Source organism: Pantherophis guttatus, chromosome 5 (genome assembly GCF_059756535.1).
Source record: "Pantherophis guttatus breed Tessera chromosome 5, ASM5975653v1, whole genome shotgun sequence".
Taxonomy (NCBI): domain Eukaryota; kingdom Metazoa; phylum Chordata; class Lepidosauria; order Squamata; family Colubridae; genus Pantherophis; species Pantherophis guttatus.
Window position 1 is genome coordinate 95,824,933 of NC_142067.1, and position 20,389 is coordinate 95,845,321.

The window sequence follows — 20,389 nt, forward strand, 5'->3', positions numbered from 1 at the left end:
GTAATTTAACACCAGCTGTCTGCAATTAAAGTAAGATCGAATCTTGCCAGGTTCAAGGTTGACTCAGCCTTCCATCCTTTCTAAAGTAGGTAAATTGAGGACCCAGTTTGTGGGGGCAATAAGCTGACTTTGTATAAATATACAAAAGTATGAAGGCTATTGCTTAATGCATTGTAAGCCGCCCTGAGTCTCCCGAGAAAGGCGGCATATAAATCAAATTAAAAAAAAAAACTCTTGTTATTTGTTTGTTGTTATTCAGTTTGCTTATTAATTTATTATATTATAAATTTGTTATGTTATGTCCAGAGATCTTAGCCACTTTGTTTCAAGATTATCAGGAACTATTTTTGGAATGCCAAGTCATGTTAGTTCATGACTGAAATAAACTGAATATTATAGGAATAAAATAAACTGAAATGTAATCATTTATGATGAATCTTATGCTTTGCTCATTAAATGTATGTGGAATTCAACAATGGTGTTTTGAAGTAACTGTCTTATAATATGCTTTCATTTTCAGAACTTTATGGAAAAACAGAGTTTGCAAATCTCTTTCTGGCTAAATCAAGCCCAAAGACTCAGTATTATACCATGAAGTTCCTTTCAGAAAATATATATGAATCACTGCAATACTTGCCTGAAGCTGTAAGGTAAGAAGGGAACACTGGTGAAGTAAGAATCTTTTCACCAAGAACATGTTAGAGACCAGGATTCTTTGTGGGTTGCCTTTCTCACACAAGTAACAGAGATTTGCTCCCTCACTTGGAAGTTGCTGTATCATTTTTACGATTATGCACTAAATTATTCTAAAGTTATCATCATTCTTTTTTTTTTAAAAAAAACCGTTTTATTGGGTTTTTTTCTTTTCTCCTCTCCCACCTTCACCCACATCTTTCTTTCTTTTTTTTTTTTAAACAGAGTGTTGGTCGTTTCTTATCTTATACAATTAATCAAATTCAAATACATTTTACTCAATTACAATTTTTGTCAATATTGTCTTCCCCCCTTTCCTTTATTTTGAATATACCTCAGTATTTCTATACTTGCATACATAAACACCTTCTTCATTTATCCCTAAATTCTAACTACCGTATTTTCCGGAGTATAAGATGACTGTGCGTATAAGACGACCCCCTACTTTTCCTGTTAAAATATAGGGTTTGGGCTATGCTCGCCGTATAAGACTACCCCTCTTCCAACGCCCACCAAATAAAAATTAAAAAACATCAGATTTGATTTCAATATGGTAATTTTAATTCAAATGCTTATGACATGCAGGTACTTAGCAGGAAAACTGTCACTTATAAACATAAGGCTGTTTGTCATCAAACATGTAAACATAAAACAGTGCAATTGGATTAAACTTTTCCTAATTCACTCTAAAGCTGAAAGGAAGAATAAGACAATAAACCCATGGGAGCTGCCATGCTGTTTGTTTTCTAAGCTGTCAACCAAACTGGAACTGATGATGATAGGAGGAAGATAACAAACAATAGAGATCCAGTGCCGGGCAAGTCCCTGGCGAGTCAGCAACCCCCATCATAACTGCAAGCTATTTTTACAGGTTTTGCTGGCGTGACAGTTTCCCTTTAAAAGCCTTCAAAATCCTCCTGTTCGTCATCTGATCTCATAAGTACATCAATGACATCTTGTGATACATTTGTAAGGCAGTCATCATATGGATCTAATTCCATATCAGATGGTGTGGTCTCAGCTTCGGCTTCCTCTTCATCTTGCCACAAGTAGTCGTCCTCCATACCATCTAATGAATTTGATATGCCACACTTCTTAAAAGACTTGATTACTGTTTCTGCATCAATATCATTCCAGGATTTTATGACAACCTTGCACAAAACATCCAACTGTGGAGCACGCATGTTTCCTCCTTTTGTGAATGGACGTTGGTCTTACCTGATACGTCCGTTCTCGTTCAGGAAGGAAAGTCAGTCAGACTGGGGAAGGACTTCCTCTATGCAGCATTGATCGAGTCTTGCTAATCAGAATAACTCTGCCCTCATGGCCCAGTGTTTCGATGAGGGCGTAGGCGTAGACTGACGTGTCTTCCTGAAATGAGAAAGAATTAAAAGCACCCTCCCCCAACCGACCGAGAGGGCCGGACCCAAGGGTGGGGCTGACTAACTTCCCTTCCTGAACGAGAACGGATGTATCAGGTAAGACTAACGTCCATTCTCCAAAGGAAGGGAAGGCAGTCAGACTGGGGACATACCAAAGCTGCATGTCCACCAGGGCGGGAACAACTGGCCCGAAGACTTCAGGAGGGAAGAACGGACTGCAGGATTTGGCGACCAAAGGCAGCATCCGCAGATGCGAAGGAATCCACGCGGTAGTGGCCAATGAATGGAGAAATAGAAGTCCACGTGGCAGCCCTGCAGACCTCTTCCAGAGGTGCTTGAGTGGACCAAGCGGCGGAAGTTGCTGTGCTCCTGGTTGAATGGGCCATGATGTTTCGCGGGACAGGCAGCTTCAATTGTTGGTAGGCAGAGGCGATAGTAGCCCTGATCCATCGTCCTAAGGTAGTACTAGAGACGCGGGTCCCCACAGTATCTGGTTGAAAGGAAACGAACAATGCTTCTGTTTTGCGAAAAGGAGCAGTCCGGGCCAGGTAGATCCGCAGAGCCCTGCGGACATCCAGTTGATGCCACGAGCGTTCCAAACGATGCGTAGGGTGAGGGCAAAAATTCGGGAACACAATCTCTTGTGCCCTATGGAATAACGTGTTAACTTTAGGCAAAAAAACTGGGGCAAGGCGCAGGACCACCCTGTCCCTGTGAAAGATACAAAGGTCACTGCAGGTGGACAGGGCAGCTAGCTCCGAGATCCTGCGCGCCGAAGTAATAGCGACGAGGAACGAAACTTTAAACGATAGGAAATGGAGAGAAACCTGATGAAGTGGTTCGAAGGGAGACGAGATGAGTGCCGTGAGAACTTTGTTCAGATCCCAAATAGGGAAACGATGCACAGGAGGAGGGCGGAGATTGGTAGCTCCGCGGAGGAAATTGCGGATGAAGGGGTGATGGGACAAGGAGTCTGGAGAACCGCAGGAAAGGACTGAAGCCAGAGCTGCCACCTGACGATGGAGGGTGTTAGGAGCTAATCCTGCTTCGAAGCCAGCTTGGAGGAAGGAAAGGACTTGGAGGACGGAAGCCGAAAGAGGATCGACCACAGAACGGTTACCCCAGGAAACGAAGGAGCGCCAGGTAGCTCCATAGATTCTGGTTGTAGATGGGCGGCGAGTGGCTTCCATCATGGTAACCACTGGAGGAGGGACGTGGTGAGCCATTAGGAGATGCCGCTCAACCTCTAAACGGTCAAGTAAAGCCAATTGGGATCCGGATAAGTGAGACGGCCCTGGGTCAGCATCACTAAGGAGTTCGGTATGCGCCAGTGAGGTGCTACAGAGAGGGACAGCAGATCCGCGTACCAAGGGCGACGTGGCCAGTGCAGGGCGACGAGAATTACATCCGCCTTCTCCGCCAACATCTTCCTGAGTACACAAGGGATGAGGGGAACGGGAGGGAATGCATATAGAAGACCGGCAGAGGAGGGCATCGGAATCCTCTGCCTGAGGGTCCGGGAACCATGAGAAGTACCTTGGAAGGAGGTGATTCGTCGCCGAGGCAAACAAGTCGACAACCGGGGTCCCGTATCGACGGACAATCTCCCGGAAGAGGAATGGAGAGAGGCTCCACTCCCCGTGATCCAAGGGAGAGCGGCTGAGGGCATCCGCTTGTAGATTTGCCGTCCCAGAAATGTGGTCCGCCTGGATGGATGACAGATGGGATTCAGCCCAGCGGCCCAGCAGAATGGTCTCCGTAAGCAGAGCCTTGGAATGAGTGCCCCCTATCTTGTTTATGTGCGTTTTGGTTGCCATGTTGTCGGTAAGGACTAGAATGTCCTGGCCCTCCACCAGAGATCGAAAGGTGAGAAGGGATAAGTGCATGGCCCGCAATTCCAGGTAGTTGATGTCAGGCGTCAGATACAGAGGAGACCCATTGGGGATAGAAATAGGACAAGCGACCCCCTATAGGAATATCATTGCGGGACCTATCTGCCTCACCTGGCGAAGCGTCCCCGCCCTCCCCGAAAGGACCGGTGTGGCAGGTTACTACACCCCTATCTAACCTGGGAGTCAAGATGTTGGCTTCGAGGAGGGGCAGGATGGTGGTAGCGTGGCTGGAACAAGCTGGAGTCAGGACCACGAAAGGACTGGGACCGTGGATACGGAGTGTAGCGTGAAGCCGACCGCCGAAGTTGAGAAGGGAGAATCTTGCGCTTGTCCCGGGTTTCGATCAGGAGAGGTTCCAGCGGGGGTCCAAAGAGAGAACCTGCGGAATAGGGGGCGGAGGCGAGCTGCCACTTACTACGCATATCCGCCTGCCAGCCCCTGAGCCAGAAAGGGGGCGCGAAGTGATGGAAGAGCCAAGGGCCCTGGCTGCGAATCTCGTATTTCTTGTTTTTCTTTTAAAAATAATCATTGGTCTCAGTTTGGAGCCATCAGCTGTGCATGCTAGTACCACTGTAAAACTGGACTTCTCATGTCCTGTTGTTTTAATTAAAATTGTTTTTTCACCTTTTGGATGGACAGTTTTATTTCCAATCATATCAAAATTCATTGGCGTTTCATCCATATTTCCGATACTACTTAACGCATAGCCATGTTTATTGCGCTGTTGTGTTACGTATCGATGGAAATTATTTACTTTGGCATCAAGATCTGCAGGTAATTTTTGTGCAATTTTTGTCTTTTGCCTCAGTACCAAATTATGCCTTTCCAAGACTCTAGTACACCAGGATACAGTGGCCTTAAATCTGCTGCTGTGATCTGGGTTAGATTTGACCCACTGAAGTGCAAACAAACGTATTTTATTTCATGTCACTACATAACTGTTTTGGTGATGCTCATTCACCATGTCTGCTACATGTTTTTCGAGTTCTGGCCAATGTGGGGTGCCTCTTCTTAATGCACACTTATCCCTTGGCATACTTTTTAATGCTTTTACATTTGCTTTCCAGTCCCGAACCATCTTTTCTGTTACTCCATATTGTCTTGCAGCAGTACAGTTATTATGTTCCATGGAAAAGTTTACAACTTTAAGTTTAAAACTGGCTTCATATTTCTTTCTTCTTGCTGGTGGAGCCATGATGGGGTCTTGACTGTTAGCTATTTGTATACTGTACTGTATGTACTGTTGCTGTACTGTATGTACTGTTGCTGTACTGTAGAGATACCTATGAGCCAGGCTGCACATCTGCCTGTCAAGGTAATGGGCTACGCTACGTGTAGTGGCAAGAGGGCTATTTTGTACCAGGTTTTTTTCCTGTCACCCATGCAGTCTTGACGAGATCGGCACAGCTTCATGAATCTGAGTTGCTGGCGCTGACCGATGATGCTACGGGAGCGCCGACAACATTGACAGGAAGCTGTGCCGATCTCGTCAAGGCTGCATGCCGCTCAATGCTGGAGCCAGCTGGTTGCTGTGCGGAGCTTCCCCCACCATTCCAGGCATCCAGGGGGATATTACCGACGCTCCGACTTCCCCAGCTGACCCCCAGTGATGGCGAGCCCCACCTGTCTGGGGAAGTCGGAGCGTCGGTAATATCCCCCTGGATGCCTGGGTGAAGCTCCGCGCAGCAACCAGCTGGCTCCAGCATTGAACGGCATGCAGCCTTGACGAGATCTGAGTTGAATCTGAATCTTCCCGAATCTGAGTTGCTGGCACTGACTGCTGACACTACGGGAGTGCTGATAACATTGACGGAAAGCTGTGCCGATCTAGTCAAGGCTGCCTGCTGCTGAATGCTGGACCCAGCTGGTTGCTGAACAGAGCTTCACCCAGGCATCCAGGGGGATATTACCGACGCTCTGACTTCCCCATACAGGTGGGGCTCGCCATCACTGGGGGTCAGCTGGGGAAGTCGGAGTGTTGGTAATATCCCCCTGGATGCCTGGGGGAAGCTCCGCGTAGCAACCAGCTGGGTCCAGCATTCAGCAGCATGCAGCCTTGACGAGATCGGCACAGCTTCCCCTCAATGTTGTCAGCGCTCCCATAGCATCATCGGTCAGTGCCAGCAACTCAGATTCAGGTACCCAGCGTATAAGACGACCCCCGACTTTTGAGATGATTTTCCTGTGTTAAAAAGTCATCTTATACGCCGGAAAATACGGTACTATTTATACATATATTTAGAATTTTCTTTTTATTGTCTGTGGGTTAGCCGATCACTCATCCAACACCAGCACTCTGTCCAAATCTTCCCTCCTGCATATTGCTTGCTTCAGAGGCTCCAGATTCATGGCAATTCACTCTGATCGCCGCCCCCCGTCACCGGCTCGGAGAGAATTTCTCAGGCTATCTAAGAGACTTGCCTGCCCCTCTTAGACACTGAGCTGCCTCTCTTTCTTTGCTGTCCCTACAGGACAGCTTTGGTCTGAAGACCCCCTGGTGTTGGTTTGTCTGGCTGGTTTTTGCTGAGCTCGTCGGAGCCTGGCATTTTCCCAGCCAGTCCCGCCGCACCGGATTCTCCCTAAAGTTATCATCATTCAATACAGTTTTTGTCAGCTGTCTCCCCTGAGATCAAAGAACTAATAATCTTTGAAGCTGGGGATTTGTTTAACCATCATTCTGTGTTGCTTGCAAAAGGTGGAATTTCAACAGATGCGTCGAACTGATTACACACCCATTTCCTTTTGGCCTTTCCAGTGGTGCATGTTACTTATCCACTTAATCAAAATTTTATTCTTGCTCAATGTCTTCAGAAAAGATGCCTATACACATAGAGACATAGAAAGCTGATTTGTAAAAAGATAAATTAAACTTTTTAATCTGATTAAACATTTAGGAAAACACTTTGATGATTGAAACAAAACTCAGTTGATCATATATCAGAATTCAGAGAGCCTAATATTGAAAGTAAAAAAAAAATCCCACAAAAGATTAGTTAAAGCAATTTGTTTGGTGATCATACTATTTAGTAATAATAATAAAAAAACCATAGTGAAACAAGATTGACCTTTCAATTTAATTCACTCACTTCACATGTTTTCACATTACATTACTTTTTAGCACCTGTAATAGTTTTAGAGTAATGATTGGCTATTTGAATATATATTTGATTCTGGAGATTTAAAAGAATATAATCACTAATGGTATTTTTTTTTGAAAAGTTTTTTATTTTTTTAAACATAAAACATAAAATACACCTTTTTAGAGCAAGGATTTGATCCAGTATAAAGTAAATACAATTACTCACATTCCCTCAACCAATTTTGTTCCAAATTTTATCCATTTACATCTTTAAAAAGGAAAATAAAAATAAAAATCTTATTCTAAACATTTATCATTCTATTATGTCACCCTAAATTCTAGACAATTATTTCCAAATAGACATCATTCCAAATCTTTGTCATTTTAACAATCAATATTTCATATATATTCCTCATTTCTAAGACCCATTACATCGAATCTATATTGTACCTCTCTTAAATGGCAGCTAATATCCATAATCTTGACAAAGAATATTTTCCTCCTCTCTTAATCGTTTCTAAATCAATCAACATTTCCATCTCATAATTTGTCACTCCCAAAATACTTTAATTTGAAGTCTAATATTTAACTGGTTCATAATTTAAATAGCTATTTCCCAACAGTGTTTCCCGCCACTTCTATCTCTATTTATTTAACTGGTTCACAGTTTGGCTTAACTATTTTCCAGTATTATCTCCTCCACTTCCTCCTAGGTTTATTTTTTGGTTGGTTCACATCTTAATCAGTTGCTTTCCAGCGATGCTTTCCTCCACTCCTAACCTTACTTATTTAGGCTGGTTCACAGTATAATTTTAACTGCATACCAACATTATCTCCTTCACTCCTCCTAAATCTATTATGAAACTGGTTCGCAGCTCAAAAAGTTGCTTTCCAGCAATTCTTTCCTCCGCTCCAACCTCTATTTTTAACTGGTTCACAACTGTATTTCAGTTGCTCTCCAGGTATATTTTCCTCCACTCTTAACTTTTTATTTTTTGGCTAGTTCACAGTTTTGCTTTAACTGTTACCCAGCGTATGCTTTCCTCCACTCCTAACTCTATTGACTGGTTCACAGCTTTACTTTAGCTGTTTTCCAGCACATGCTTTCCTCCACTTCTAACTCTTATTTTTATTTTTGACTGGTTCCCAGTTTTGCTTTAACTGTTCTCCAGTATGATGCTTTCCTCCACTAATGGTATTTTTGTTGCTTTCAATTTTTTTAAAATAAAACAAAAAATCTGTTACAGGAATGGGAAACCTCAAATTCTATCAATATATGGCATTTCTTCAAAGGAAGTTTTTGGCGCACTGTATAGGTAAAAGTTTTTATTACTTTCTTTGGTAAAAATCACCTGTTCATTATTTCCCGGGCTTTGAATAAAGTTGCTTACCCTGAAAAAGAATAACATGAAAATTAGCTATGTGTGGATCTTAATGAAGCATGAATAAGATACATAGTGCCCGTATCTTTTCTGTCTCGTGATGTTTTTCTTTTAGTCTTCAGTATCTCTTTGCTGGAATATATTTACAACCTGTCTCATTGACCAAGAATTAATTTTCAAAAGGCAGAACTCAAATCTATAGCTAGAGCTAGAGCTACATCTGAATTGCTAGAATCTGCAGGATAGTCCATTATAGGAACCAAGATACTTTTGTTGATTATACAAAGATTCTCCCAAATTCTTTTCATGTATTTTATGTTGCTCATATGCCAGTTCATAAAAACGTTGGGCTATTTTTGAGATTCTTCAAAGCCAGCTGAGCCAGGAATGTCCCTGGTTAGAACTGCGAATAATTCATACAGCCCCAGACAAATGCCATTTATCTTCAGGCCAGATATTAGGCAACCTGCTCTTTAAAATCAAAGTATTATCACAAAAATCTGCAGAAATCCTACCTCATAATGAAGGGTATAGTTTTACGGTCAGACGTATCATATTATTTTTCATGTAGTTGTATTTCTGTTTATTACCTGCCAATGCATTTTTCAATTGTAGATCAAAGGAAGGCATTGAAATCTTTTTCAGGTACATGGATGAGGCTTGGAGTCTGCATGGAAAAGAAGTGGTCTCTGCCTTTGATTTTTCTGGTTTTCAGCTGATTTATGATCTATTGGTAAGTACCTGAAGGTCTTCATCATGGCCCTTACCAGCAATTTAATGCTATGTGACACTTTGAAGATAAGATCTTCCCTTTCCTGGAGTTTTAAATGTTATTTGTAAATTTTAAAAGTATTACTGGATGTCTCACAGTAACTAACAAGAGAGGTGATGGCATTTTTGAAGATGAAAGCACTCTTTTTCCTTATTTTTCCTTCCCTTCCCTGGGGTTCATATTGCCATGATGCATGGTATGAAAGAGAGACAGCTTTGTGCAGTAGTTAAGGCATCAGGCTAGAAACTGGGAGACTGTGAGTTCTAGTCCTGCATTAGACATAAAGCCAGCTGGGTGACCTTGGACCAGTCACTCTCTCTCAGCCCTAGGAAGTGGGCAATGGCAAACCAGTTCTGAATCTTGCCAAAAATCTGTGGGAACTTTTCCAGGCAGTCATCAGGAGTCAAGATTTAGGTGAAGGTATATAAAGAGAAAAAATGTATGAAAAGCATTACAGAATGCACCACAAATCTACATTTAATGTCATGGAGTTTTTAAACTTGCTTGAAAAAAATATTTGATGTGTAACCAATGGGTTTTAGGTTCTCTTTTATACATGCAATGCTTTGCTCTGCTTATCCTGTATCTTAGTATGTCAGTGCAGCACTCCTATCAATCTGCAGTGAACATTGGAAAAGTCAGCTGCTTGGAAAGAAATGTGTGAAAAATTCTCACAATTGGATCTTGGGATGACCATAACAATATGGAAATCATAGAACAACCTTTCTCAACATCATGTTCTGAGATTAGAATTAGATTAGAATTATTATTATTAATTTTATCAAGAAACAGTTATCCATTTTACATAGCTGGTATATAGTTTGGAAAATGGTTTCATAGCCTAACAGGAAGGAAAAACTGAGAAATTGATCTAAAACAGATATTTTTGCATGGAACTGTAAATAATGGTGGAAGAAAGATTGGATTAATTTCTGCTCAGATTTCACTACAGCTACTTAGAATAAAAGGGAGCTCATTAATTTCGATAAGGCAAAGAAATCAAAGATGTTATGCAAAGAATCATTGGGGAGGAGTGGAATGATGAATAATACTAGTATCATAGATTTTAAAATAAATGAAGCATTACTGAAAGTAAAAAGACAATGATTAAAAATATAAAGATGTTGGAGAACAAATCCATCCTTTCTAAGGTAGGTAAATTGAGGACCCAGTTTGTGGGGGCAATAAGCTGACTTTGTATAAATATACAAAAGTATGAAGGCTATTGCTTAACGCATTGTAAGCCGCCCTGAGTCTCCGGAGAAGGGCGGCATATAAATCAATTTTTTTAAAAAAAATATTCTAGTAAATTGTTAAAAATGACAGGCAGGATCTTTTTTCCTTACATATATCTATGATTCTCAGTTATCCATGTCATGGTTGTCCCAAAGGTCCTTTTTCAAAAGGCACCTGGACTTTTGAAGAGGACAATGAATCAGACAACATGTTTTAAGGAATATATTTATTTAAATCACAATATTATATGCCTGATTAGCCCAGATGGATGAAAAATAAATCAATGAGCTAAGTTTTTTTAAAAAATAATCATAAATATTCTAGTAAATTGTTAAAAAAACAATTGAGATACAGGATATTTTTTTCTTACGTAGTTCCTTTTTTTGGATTTTTTTTCTTTTTTCAAGGAAGTAGCAGTGGCTTAGCTAAAGAATTGATTTCAAAATACCCAAATTGTACTGTGACTTTTTGACCTTCCTGAAGTTGTGGAAATATCTAAAAAATATAATGCATTTTCAGATGACTCACAGATCACTTTCCGTGAAGGTAATGTATGTTTGGAATCAATATCTCTGCCATTTCAAAAAACACTATTGAAAGTGGCATTGTTGAGCCAAGCTTTGTGAAAGGGAGAATAAATTCTGTTTCCAAGATGATAATAGACTTAGATTCCTACCTTATCAAAGGAATTTTTCTTTTTGCAGGGGATTTCTTTAAAGATCCAATTCCTGAAGCAGATCTTTATATCTTATCAAGAGTCTTGTTTAATTGGAATGATGAAAAGTGTATCCAGCTATTAACAAAAGTATTTACAGCTTGTAAACCAGGTAGGCATATTCACATTGCTAGAAAGAGTAAAATTGCGATTTGTGAATGGGAAGAGAAGCAGGCAAATCAGGGCCTTCCATGGCTTTCTTATGTTCTTGTGTTTTTAAAAAATATTTTTTTCTTAAACATTTTCAACATTAAAAAACAAAACACAATTTTTCACTCATTACAGCATTTCCAGTATCAATATCATCCATAACATTCATATTTACATAAGTTCTATTTCTATGGTTCACTATCCTATATTATACAGATGTTTGAATTATAATAATATTTACACATATATATGATATAATCATATTGTCATCAATATTATATAATTCTTATACAGTAATTTTACTCCTATTCTCTAGCCAGGTATACCATCTACTCAGGGGTGGGTTCTAAATTTTTTTACTACCGGTTCTGTGGGCGTGGCTTATTTTATGGGTGTGGCTTGGAGGTCATGTGACTAGGTGGGCATGGCTAGCTGGTCAGAGTCATTTCTGGAAGGTCCTCGCACTTACGACCAGTCCTCGCACTTACGACCCGACTCGTTTGTTTGCTTTTAACACTGATCAGCTGTAGGACGGCCCTTTGAAGCCCCGCGCCAAGAGTTTAAACAGTTTTTTTCCCTCTAGTCATCAGCTGGGACTCAGGAGGCAGCAATAGATTGGGGGTGGGACCAAATAAAAGGTAAGAATAATGTGGGTGGGTGGGGGGGTGGGAGGGCGGTGGGGAGGGGAGAACCGGTTCGGTGACGTCATATCATCACCGCTACCGGTTCGGCCGAACCGGACCGAACTGGGAGGAACCCACCACTGCATCTACTCCAAACTTGGTAGTACTCTGATTCTTCTCTCTCTTTCAATTCCACAGTCAACCTATGTACTTTCTATGGCTTTCTTATGTACCTGTAACAACCTTTGACAATATACAGATAGTGCTTGACTTATGACCTAAAATAGGCTCAGAATTTTGGTTGCAGGTCATTGCATCATTAAGAGAGTTACTATATGACTGCTTCATTCAATGGTTGCAATCCCAGCTCTCCCAGTTGGGGTCATTAAGAAGCTGTGTGGATTGTTAAGTGGACTGCACTGGACTGCAGAAAGGAAGCTTGAATCCCAAAGGTCTCATATGCAATGAAATGTGGTGGGATACAATACAAGGAATGAGGGGGCATATTCCAGAGGAGTAAAAGACAACTGAGCTCAGATAATTTTTGTAAGAACAACAGGGTGAAGTTAGCTCTTCCCTAATAATTCCCAGAATATACAGTCTGCTTTAGTTTGGCAAGATTGTGTCTCTACATGTAGAACAATTAAGAATGGAAGAATCACCACATATCTTTCTTGGAGACTGAGCTTCAACCTCAACAATACATGGGCAAACAATAGATACAAACTCAAGGTAAACTGCTCGATTGCAGAAAATACAACTTCAGCAACAGAGTGGTCAATGCCTGGGATGCTCTCCCTGACTCCGTTGTTACAGCCTCAAACCCACACAGCTTCAACCTTAAACTGTCTACCATGGACCTCACCCCATTCCTAAAATGTCCGTAAAGGGGGAGTGCAAAAGCGCACCAGCATGCCTACCATCCCTGTCCTACTGTCTCCATGTATTTGTACTCATTCCTTGTTCATGCCCATGTTTATACCTATATCTGTTATCTTGTACATGTTCGACAAACTAAATAAAATAAAAATAAAAAAATCTTTGTTTCTCTGCCCACAGTAGACCTTCCCATACCACTAAAGCGGACCATGGATTTAACTTAAGGAAAAACAATTTTAAAAGAGGGGGAAAGTTCGAATCTCACCAGGCTCAAGGTTGACTCAGCCTTCCATCCTTTCTAAGGTAGGTAAATTGAGGACCCAGTTTGTGGGGGCAATGAGCTGACTTTGTATAAATATATAAAAGTATGAAGGCTATTGCTTAATGCATTGTAAGCCGCCCTGAGTCTCCGGAGAAGGGCGGCATATAAATCAAATTAAAAAAAAAAAAAAAGAAAGTAGTGGAAGAAACACCACAGCCATAGGAATGAAAATAGGATGTATTTCTTTTCTAGGCAACATATTCCTGAGTTAACAAATTTACTTTTGTAACAGGTGGTGGAACCTTAGTGGTGGAATCAACTGTTAATGAAGAAATATTTGGGTCTTTTCTGCCCATATGGATGCCATGATACTTTGCTTCAGACTTTAGGAAAAGCACGGAAAGCATCACAGTATCGAATGCTCTTCAACACAGCTGGCTTTAAAGATATTCAGTTCAAGAAAGGAAATATCTTTGATGTCATTTTGGCCAGAAAATAGTATTCAACACACTTCATTCCTACTGAGTGTTTAAAAAAATTACAATAATAAAAATGCTTTTACTATTGCATTGATTCTAACGTCTGTGTCTATAGATGTATTTATTAACTATACTAATCTTATTATATATCCACTAAGCTACTTTGATGTATCCCTCTGCTATAATATCCACACTGGAAAAAAAGAATTTAGGTTGAAAAGAGTCTTGAGATTTTCGAATTCTGCAGGAGTCTATCTGTTTCCCAAGACTTGTTACAACAGCCATCTACCTGAAAGTAATTAAAAAACAGAAGTTGCTACGATATCATTTCTTGCGAAGTACATTTAGAACAAGGGTGTCAAACTTGATTTCATTGAGGACTACATCAGGGTTGCGTTTGACCTCACGGGGCTGGGTGGGTATGTCCAGGTGGGTGTGGCCAAGGTGGGCATGGCCAGTTTGATATCACTTGTGTCAGGAGTACCTCTGGTGGCCCAGGTGGGGTTGGGGGATCCACTTTTGCTAGTAGTTTGTTTTGCTAGCACTCTGCCAGTGAAAATGGAGCTCGGGGGCCCCACGCGCCCCCCCGGGCTTCATTTTCAGCTGTGACAGCCTCTTGCAGCCTTCTGCCAGTGAAAAGAGCCACTGCATGTGGTCCTCCTGGACTCCGTTTTTGCTGGCAGAGGCATTGCAGGCTGGTCCTTCGCTGTTTCCAGCGTGGTCCCATGGGCCAAATCTAAGCAACCCGTGGGCTGGATCCAACCCGTGGGTCTTGAGTTTGACACCCCTGATTTAGAAGCATATTTAGAAAAGAACATCTTTAGCAAATCTATTGCCCAAATCCATTGCCCTATCATGTTTCTCCTAAGATATGGACAGTTACATGTTATTACAACTCACTTATTCTCTTTAATTCAGCCATTTCAATTTAAGGGTTTGATCACCATAATCCTGTTCAATATAATTCCCCCTTTGATATCTTGAGCAATGTGGAGAATTGCTCACCTAAGAAAATAAAAAGTACAGTCACCCTGTCAGATATTTTAAGACAGGTCTGCATGCATACTGGTATAAGATGTATGCAACAATAGCAAAAAAGAATTGAAGCGATTATAAAGAGTAAACCTAAAAATATTTCCTTAAGCCATCTCCAGCCAGGCAGCCACTCTGTGAGCCAAGCAAATATCCCTGAGAACAGTGCTGGGAGGTCTTTCTACCCAATTGCCCAGTTGTACAATAGATGCATAATTAATTCCTATCTCAGACAAGGGAAGAGTTTGACCAATCGTGGTTCCAGTATCATCTGTTTTATAGTTGACACGATTCTCCTGAACTAAATCGTGCACCAAGATGTGCTTATTTCAGATCTGGTGGTTCCACTCTTTCTGGTATATTATTTGAACAGAGGAAATAATCATGCCCACTATGCAAATTCCAAACCAGAAAGGTGGTAAATATTTATAAGGAACTCTACTGCATAATGACCACCAATTGGGGTATGATCTACCAACAGCAGTATGAACTGTTCAGTAGGCTGTGGTCCACAGTATTTAAATTTTCATATGCAATCACTTCCATAGTACTAAATAAATTTCATAAAATAGAAGGGCAGGGATCCACATTTCCCCCAAACGCTTTATAACATTTTATCCAGTTGAACCAATAAGTAGTAATATTGTCCAGGGGTCCCCAAAGTTTTTTACCCATGCTTTTACATTCTCAATATGCATATTGGCAATCAGTGATGACACCAAGTATTGGTTGCCCCTTTTGACGATAGTCATATTACTATAGGTGAACCTGGGATCAATATGTCTAGGTGGGGCTTCATCATTTTTGCTTCTGGGCCTCATGGGGCTTTTGAAGCATCATCTCCTCATTCATCTCTTTATTCTCTTGGGTTCCAGGGTCCACAGTGAGGGTTAGAGAATCCTGAATATCCTTAAAGATCTTAACCACCTTAATGAAGAGAAATTATCAGCCAGAGAGTGAACATATTGCCAAAGAACATGATCTCTGAAAGCAGGAAGAGAAGCAGACACCTACCACCCATCCAGAGAAGGCATTGACTAAGACCAGCAAGCACATTCTTTCCATGATAGTTCAGTAAAATCTCTTTACCAAAAACTACCCAGAGCATAACCGTTCCTAAATTTACCCAACTGGCACTTGTGAAGTTCTCCTTTCTTTCGACAAACAACACATTGCCTTATCACTGAGAGAATTTTGTCAAAAAGATCTCTCAGTGGTCAGGGCAACATAATTCGGCCATGGTCTTGGAACCCTAATGTATACTTGCATGCAATTCCCTTAAGAGGGCCCATAACCTATGAACTGGGAGAAGTGTCTTACCAGTGGTGGGTTGCTACCGATTCTCCCTGGTTTGGGTGATCCGGTAGTGGAGATGATGAGTTGACAGTGAACCGGTTCACTGTGACTGTCAGCTGGGCCCTCCCGCCCACCCCTGCGCTATACCTACCTATATTTGTTCGTTTTTAACCCAGCTGATAGGCGTGGCAGAGTAGATTGCTGTGCCTCAGCTGTTCTGATAATTAATGCACTTGCGCGAAGCAAATCGCATGAAGCGAACTGGTGGTAACACCAGTTGAAACCCATCACTGGGTCTTACCATCATATTCTCACCAATCCCCCTGTAATACAGCACCTAATTCATGAGCTCTGTGCCTATCCCAAGCAGTACATGAAGGGTAGGGCACAGGAAACTGAAAAGGAATGAGTGCACATGCATACCAACAGGAAAGGACACTGAAGCAACAGATTTTGCAATGTGGTCAGTGAAAGCATTATCTCTGCCAAGTTTACTGTCATCCTGTATGTGGAAACAAGCAAGGTCAGGAAGAACCAAGGACTCCACTTTCTTTCAATCATCTGGCTCAGAGACAGACTTTACAACATAAAACAAATTATGTTGTACACAGAGGTGCAGGCTGCTGGGAATGAGTCTGTGTTGTCTGCATCTGTGTTGTCTCCATATCTTCCTTTTGAAAAGCACCTTTGGCACAATCATGACCTGGATGTCTGAAAATCTCCATAGACATTTAGCTATGCACTTTGGGATGAACACACTTTGAATGGTGTGGGAGTGTGAACGGATTTCCGGAAAAATTGCGGACTACAGGAAACATTTGCACTTCAGTTTGAGATGCAGACAACACAGACTCATCCCCAATAGCCTGCACCTGTGTTCAATAGTGAAAGGACACAGGGTAGAAAACACATCTCCAATGTCTCAATGATGTCTTCAAGCAAAAACAAAGAAAATCTCGTTGCTTTTTGAAAAAACACCTTTGGGATGCAATCCTCATATCCCCAAAAGAAGACTCTGTGGGGATAGAATGTATGTACCTATTTATTTATTCATGCACCCATGCGCATATACACACATACATGGAAGTCCACCACATTGTAACTGGTAATTTTGATCCTTAGGCTTAAAAACAATAAAGCAGAACTAAAAGTAAAAAAAAGTGAATATAAAAATCTTACCAAGATTTTCGTGCAGCAATATACCAATTTATCAGTTCACCTCACACACATAATGGCACATATTTTGAGTGCTAAATGATTGATAAAACACATGAGAGAGCAGAAGAAACACAGCCATGAAAGGAAGCATTAACCCAGATCTAGAACTTAGAGGGTGATGATGGTGGTGGCAGACCCCCCGCACCAGCTCTAAAAAGGAACAGCCAACAACTAGGGAATGGCATGAGATTAAAAAAGAAACAGTATTTTACAACTTCTGATAATACAGTGCTATCAGGGGAAAGAAGAAACTAAACCTAAATTGATAAAAGGGAAAATGCAAGGCAGATTCTAGATGAAAGACAGCATAGAATCCAGAAAGCTAACTAATAAAAATAGAAAAGAAAACCTGTAAGTATCATTTAAATAGCAACCTAATATCATGCCATGGTTCTTTTTGTAGTGTAAACAAATTTTCTTCAAGGGGAAAATTCCCGTGGTCTGCAAATATGTAGCTGCTCTTTGACATCTCTTCCTTTGCCTGAAACTGATATTTTTCTTGAGCATGTCATGAAATTATCACTTGAAAGATTGACTTGGAATTCCATCTGCCCAACTATCAGGTGGATAACATTTCAGCCACTAAACTCAGCATTTCTTATCTGTGAACCATGGCCTATAAAATGCTACAAATCTCAGATGTTCTATCCATATTTTCTTGGCTTTTCCTTTGTACAGAATTACACCTGCTTTGCCAAAGAAATCAAGTGTAATTTCAAATTCACCATCTAGCTTTTCTGAATCTTGAACTGGCATCTAATTAACTGGGATATGTTCAAAATATTGTGCAATGTTCATTTGGATGTTGAAATAAGTAGTAGCATTTTCTCACCTCTAAATCATTGAAATATATTTTGAAACAAGTGGTGGTGACTTAATAGTGGGAGTTCTTCTTAATGAAGACAGATGAGGGGCTTTAAAAACTCACACCCACTCCTTGTTAATATTGCTGTTACCAGAAGCAATGATCAGCAACTGAGTTTAATGTGTTCTTCTGTAAAGCTGATTTCCAAGAAGTTGAGTTAAAGAAAGGAAACCTTTTTGATATTATTGTAGGAAGAAAATAGCATTGCTCCTGATTCCTTCATATTCAATGTTGAGGAGGAAGTCCTGCAACCAATATCTTGATGTGTTGATTACAAGTATATTCCATTGGATGGGAGTGGAATGAGAAATAATACCTAGTAGGATAGATCTTAAAATAAATGAAAGAATTTCTGAACATAGTAAAAGGAAAATGATAAAAATATGACCATATAACCTTTGTTCTGGGATTTAGAAAGGAAGCTTGGATCCCAAAGGTCTGATAAAAGATGGAACATAATGTGGCAGATTACTAGGAAGGAGGGAACACATTCCAGGGGAATAAAAGGTAACTCAGTTCAGATAGTTTGTGGGAGAGAAAAAGGGTGAAGCCAGCCCTTTCCTAATAGTTCCCAGAATATATAATTCATGTAGGCAGTAGTCTCCTTCAGTTTGGCAAGATTCTGTCTCTACATGTAGAATAATAAATAAATCTGTTTGGAAGATCTTTCTTGGAGACTGATAAATTTTGTGTTTCTCTGGCCCACTGCAGGCCTTCCCCTGCACTCCCTGTGTGGAAGGGAATCACTGTGCTAGGCCTGAAAAAGGAAGCTCAGATATTTGGGATCCAAATTTCCTTTCTCCAACGTACTGCAAAAGTTCCCTTCCTCTCCACCTTGTATGGCCTTGTCTGCACAGGCCTGGAGAAACCCCTTTAGGATCCGAACTGCCTTCATCTGGCCCAATATAGGAGTTTCCTTCTGCTCTATGTACAGATAGAAACCACAGTGCTTGGCTAGAGAAAGGAAGTTTGGATCTTCAGGATCTCAGTTTCTTTTCTCCAGTCCACACAGGAATTCCCTGTACTCCATGTGGTAGATTTTTTTTTTGATTTTTTTTTATTTTTAAACATAACACCATCATTCAATACAATCACAGAAAGTGTGTCAATTGGTTAAGATTCTTTTGTGCATAATCCCATATCCAAAATTACAAATTATTTAATTTCTCTTATTTGACAACTTTATATATCCCTTTATATTATTATTCTCATTTAACAATTATTTAATAAAGGCTTAACTCCCATAAGAAAACATTTCATATATTTTATCATTACCTTAATTTCATATTTCATACTTCATCTCCATGCTTTATTATCTAGCCATCAGTAAAACAAATCCCATATCGAATAGTATTGTTTGTCTTCCTGTTCTCTAATTTCAAATGTCAATTTACTCATTTCAGCACATTCCGTAATTTTCTTAATAACTTCATCATCAGTAGGTATCTTCTCTCCTTTCCAATTTTTAGCAAATACAATTCTAGCCGCTGTTAAAACATTCACAATTAAATATCTCAGTTCTCTATTGTACGTTTCTGGTAAAATCCCTAATAAAAATATCTCTGGTTTAAAGTCTATGTGTTTCTTTGTCATTTTTTCCAACCATGTGTGGATTTTAGTCCAATATATTTTAGCTTCTGCACATGTCCACCACATATGGTAATATGATCCTGGAGACTGATGACATTTCCAACATTTCTCCGATTTGTTCTTGAATATTCTGGCTATTCTTGTCGGGGGTAGATGCCACCTGTAAAACATCTTATACAAATTCTCCTTATATGCTGTAGACATTGTCATTTTATAATTGTGCAACCACAATTTTTGCCATTTCTCTAAATCAATCCCATGGTCCAAATTTTCCCCCATGCTATCATTGTTTAACTTGTTCTTCTTCCAATTTTATCCCTAGTAAATAACCATACAATTTTTTAATTAAATAATCATCAGAACCCATTAAAATCTTATCTAAATTAGTCAAGATATGTTTGTTTAGAATCTTCTTCGTATCTAGAACGTATTTGCAAATAAGAAAACCGATCCATTTTAAAACCTTGTTCTTCTAGTTCTTGCTTTATTTAAGTTCACCCTTTCCATCCATTAATTCACTATATCTAACAATTTGTCCCCTTCTAAATACTACTGAATATGAAAATGCTTTAATTGTTGATACCCAAACTGGAATTTTCAAATAGTGTTGTTTTTTAATCTTCTCCCAATTTAATAACAAAGCCTCACGTATATGATGTCTTCTAAAATACCCTATATTTTTGTTCCTTTATACCATAAAAAAGCATGCCACCCCATCAACAAATCATGACCTTCTAGATTCAATAATCTAGTATTTCTTAACGTTATCCATTCTTTAATCCACATCAAACTTGTCGCTTGGTAATAGAGTTACCAGTTAGGTAACCCAAACCTCCCTTTCATT

At 40.2% G+C, this 20,389-nt stretch overlaps 1 pseudogene; it reads left to right on the forward strand.

Annotated features, from left to right (window-relative positions):
* Window positions 1–591: 591 nt before the first annotated feature.
* On the forward strand, window positions 592–13,564 carry LOC117659454 (acetylserotonin O-methyltransferase-like; annotated as a pseudogene).
* Window positions 13,565–20,389: the final 6,825 nt, after the last annotated feature.